This window comes from Pinus tabuliformis, chromosome 9 (assembly GCF_031772625.1).
Source record: "Pinus tabuliformis cultivar Carrire ecotype Pingquan chromosome 9, CPIR1, whole genome shotgun sequence".
Lineage (NCBI taxonomy): Eukaryota > Viridiplantae > Streptophyta > Pinopsida > Pinales > Pinaceae > Pinus > Pinus tabuliformis.
Genome location: NC_142307.1, coordinates 288,500,659 through 288,505,571, shown reverse-complemented (window position 1 = coordinate 288,505,571; position 4,913 = coordinate 288,500,659). Strand labels below are relative to the sequence as shown.

General features: G+C 34.1%; 1 pseudogene; it reads left to right on the top strand.

The window, feature by feature from the left end:
- Positions 1-507: 507 nt before the first annotated feature.
- LOC149148306 (F-box protein PP2-B15-like) lies at positions 508-4,433 on the top strand (annotated as a pseudogene).
- The last annotated feature ends 480 nt before the right edge of the window (positions 4,434-4,913 follow it).

The window sequence follows — 4,913 nt, the reverse complement described above, 5'->3', positions numbered from 1 at the left end:
CTCCTTCCAGTTTCCTTGGCGGTTTTGGGAAATGTCATTGCAGGTTGGTAATGTTACCTCGTCCTTCATGATGATTAAGGTTCCTATGGAGCCATGGTTTCACTGCGGACTTGGTAACCTCCCTTATAGTTTATCATCATTCAACTCAGAGATTCTTCTTAACGCTGGAGGGAGTCGGTTTCTGCTTGTTCTGGTGACCTGGTGAGCAGCAGGGGAGTGCTAGGTCGAATGCAGCCTGTGGTTAATCCCAAATTAGAATTGAGGTGTAAATGGCGGCAAGACGGAAATGGAAATCCTGTCAGACATCGTCATTAAATGCGGAGGGTGGCGGAGCTGCGCGGAGGAATTTCCGGTGGCCGGAGCCGAAAGTTTTTCCGGGCGGCAACGAAAACTGGGCAATTCCTCCGCCTAGGTAGACTACTCCGGCAATTATTTCTTTAAACCGATTCCTTTAAATTTTGAAACACGTCACCATCATTGCGCGTGTAACGTTGTTGCGGCAACGATCCCTACGATGATGCTTAACACACCAAAAATGCACCAAGTACCAAAAATGCATTACTCCTCAAATGCCTTCGCGGCGAAGCAAGGATTGAATTAGGTTAAAGTAACCCCCATCGAAACCACTATAAAATGGATTTTGGAAGCTCAATTGCCACAACCTCGTGTACTGGGTAGGTGTGAGCTGCACATACGAAACACTATTTGAGTTTCTAGTCGTTGTTGTTAAAGGATTATGGATGAGCATGAGGCAGGGCACATGGGTTTGGGAAATTTTCCAGAGAGCTGCATGTCGATTATACTCGGCTTGACCACACCCAGAGATGTTTGCAGGTTCAACGTCGTCAGCCACACGTTCAGGTTGGCCGGTTACTTGGACTCGGTATGGGAGAAAATGCTCCCAATTCAGTATCGCCATCTTCTTTCAAGATTCGATTCGCCTTTGCAGTTCTCTTCCAAGAAAGAATTTGATTTCACACTCTGTCATCCACAATTGATCGACTGCAGCAAAAAGGTATCTATGGAACTGATATTTCTTTTTTTAATCTCTTTCAATCTGAATTACAGCAGGAATGGTAAATTATAGATGCAGACTTCATCATCAGTGTTCTTTGTCTACTCAACCCACCTTGTTGCAAAATGTTTCCCAAATGTAATTGTTCTCAAAACTATCATAACAAGTTCCCTGTGTTACTAGAATAGTTTCCTTGTGTTACTAGAATATTGTGTTACTAGAATAGTTTCCCTGTGTTACTAGAATATTGTACCTTAGATTTAGATTTAGTACTAGTTCAAAGAATTTGCTATGATGATCATATCAAACTAATGCTTTTCTAGTAAACTTCTAAAGATTTCTAATTAACATCAACATCAAATTGTTCTTGAGTGAATATTTCTAGAGAATCAAATTTGTTCTTGAGTGAAGATTTCTGGAGAAGTATGTTGAGTGAAGATTTCTTGAGAAATGTGTTTTGTAATGATATGTTTATTGTATAACAATTTTTCCATAAATGTTCATTAACAATAATTTATTGACTATGAAAAAATAAATGTTCATTAGCAATAATTTATTGACTATGAAAACATCCATATTAAAACATCAAACTAATTTATAGCTTTATATCTTAAAGTAAAGGAATATTTTTTTAAAGATTTCCAATTTAATCTTCTTAACCGGATTCAATAGATCATTTTTAGTCTCAATCTTACTGGAAGTATTCCACCTCCTTAATAAGGTTGGATAGATCATTTTTTATCTTACTGAAGTTAATAGTCATCATATGATCATAGTAGTGAATTTTGTCAACAAGCCATTTCAAGACACAGATTCCAATCTCATCATTAAAATATAATTAAACGTTTCAGAGGATTTGCTAAAACTACTTAGTCATACTGTCATATATCCATCTTAATACAAATTTTCTGAAATTACTTACTCAGACTGTCTCATCATTACAATATAATTAAATGTTTCAGAGGATTTTCTGAAACTACTTACTCAGGACTGTCATATATCCATCTTAATCCAAATTTACTGAAATTACTTACTCAGACATGCAAGAGGGTCATTCAATCCAAATTTATTAGTTTCCCAGAGAGGTCATTCAAGGTGAACACCTTCAAAAACCAATTGACTAATTTTGCTTAACATCTTATAGCTCCAAGGTTATGGTGTATATATGCTAGTACATTTAGTTTTTATTTTCGAATGGCCAGCTTTGTTAAGCCAGTTTGTGTTATGTTGAGATACTTCCAATGTATGTGGACCTACCCAAGTTCTGTTCATGGTTCACTCTTTCTAGTTTTGTTTTTTTTTTTAATTGTTTGCTTGATAGAACAGTACACAGATTAAGCTATAGATACTGGGTTTTCATTCAGAAAATTGTAACAATCTCTTACATCTATGTAATTGTATTAAAGAGTTATACTTCACATGATCAGTCTTGTAACAGTCTCTTAAAGTCTCTTACTAAAGTGAAGATTGAACTAAAAATCTTAAATTAGATTTAGAAGAGGGGGCAACTAAATATCTTAAATTAGATATAGAAAAAGAACAACCACTGATCTTAAATTGGGTATAGAAAAAAAAGAGAATTAAGAATATATATGAAAAAAAAAAATATAATAATAATGATAATCATGATAATTTTTTACATGAGAAAGATTATTATGATACTTTCATTTATAATGTTAATATCTACTATATTACAACATCATCTTGTAATTAAAAAAATTTCCTTTTATAATAAGCTTTAAATCTTTGTGTAAAATAATGTTTTTTAAAATATGAAATAATGCTTTTTTATTTTTGTTGACATTCCATTAAATGAGAACTCTAGTTTGTAACACATTCTTCTAAATATCTCTTATAATATCATTATCATAGATTTTAGTACCTAGTTCTATAATATATGATATCTAGTAAATATCCTAATTTCTTAGGAAATGAATCTTGTCTATATCTCATATATACCCTGCTTCTAGTTAAGGAGTCAATATGTCATGTTCCGCATACTTAGGTCCACCTGTCCTACACATCCCTTTGCCCAGTGTCATGCAATTTAAGTAATGATGATCAATGTCATTTGAAAGTATAATTTGCACCTAATCATAACTTATGATGAAGTCGGTTTACCCTCAAATTTCTAGATTTGTTCAAGCTATTCAATTTGTATCTTGCATACTACATTACAAATGTCCCATCACCATGGTTTGATGTATTTGATTTAACAAGTATTTTGTGATTGACTAGTTTAGTTTTCATTTAAAATACCTCAGTTTCTTCAATATGGTTGAATATTTATGTTTGACCCCATTGACCTGAATGTTCTTTTTTTTTTTTTATAATTTCAGAAGTTCTGGATAGAGTGAGACACAGGCAAATTGTGCTTTATTGTGTCCCCAAGAGAGTTACATATAACTAGGGGAAATGAAGCTGGGAATTGTCTGTGTAGATCTCGGGATGACTCCAGGTAATCCAACATTATTCTTTCAATTTTTTTACCTCAGTTTATGATTTTAGATACTAGCATGCAGTTGACTTTTTTTGACAAAGTTTTCGATTGAATTTTTTTCATAGGTCAACAATTGACTTTTAACAAATTGAACAGTTGACTTTTAACAAAGTCAACACTTGACTTTTCTTTTAGGTAAACCTTTTGTGAGTGTAGTATAGTCAATAGTTGACTTTGCTCCATGCAAATTGGATACAAGGAATGTTGAGAAGAAGCTAACAACACAGTTTTGCCTTTGGAGTGCAGTTTCAAGGAGGCAGTTGAACTACGTAATGTAGGCTAGTTTGAAGCTGCAAGGTTTTGTCTCTTGGTATAGAAGATACCATCTCAGGCTGAAACTCAGTGAGGGATGTTATCCCACTGGTCGTCGCTATGGATGTAGAGTCACATTTCCTAATTCGACTCGGCCTCAAGCATATGGATGGTATCATAAGCCAGTCAAATTCTTAGTTACAACTGCTGCTGGTGACCACCAGATATATGCCCTATTTTTGAGTGACATAGATAAACCTATTGCAGATGATGGGTATCAAATGGCTACCTCGAGACATGTAAAGGAGGGTTGGATGGAGATTGATGTAGGCAGATTTTTTGTGGATGAAGAGGGGGATAATCCATGAAAAATAGATTTCTGCATGGGAGACTGGGAAGGTAGGATTCGGAAAGGTGGACTTCTTTTAGATGGGATAAAGATTCAACCTACTTCTTCATGTAAGAAATGAACTAAATGATATATGTGCGATGATTTTCATAGTTATTTATGTTGATAATATTTTTTGGAAGAGAAGTGTGTAGAAGAATAGTCCATCCAATGCTCAAGTGAACACTCCACTCATCATCATTTTTTTTATTTTAGTTTTGTACTTCACAATGAGTGAGGTGTTCTTTCCAGAAGTTTCCTAACTAGTAATGAGTATAGCAGTGTTGTATATAGAAAGCGTGTAATCAACATTTCGGGTGGTTTAGAGACAAACAATTTCCATAGTAATGAGTATAGGGGTGGTGTTGTATATAGAAAGCTTGTAATCAACATTTCCGGTGGTTTGGAAACGAACAATTTCCATGAAATATGCAGATTTCTCATTTCACTCTGTTCAATTTGAACAAGTTCCATGGAATATTTAGGTTTGTCATTTGGCTATGTTCAAATTTATGCATCTCTATTGGATTAGTGGAGTAAATTCAATGAACATAAATTATCATAATAGAGTTCATGTCATTTCACTGTGTTCAATTGCATGTATTTGTCTATTACATTTACTGTACAAAAATAGCTATAGCAAAGTTTTAGCAATCGTATCAAAAGTAAAACTAAATTTAGATTTAGCAATAATATCAAATTCTAGCTCTCGAAAAAGATTGAGAAATGATATCAGAATCAAGATAGAGAAATGAGAT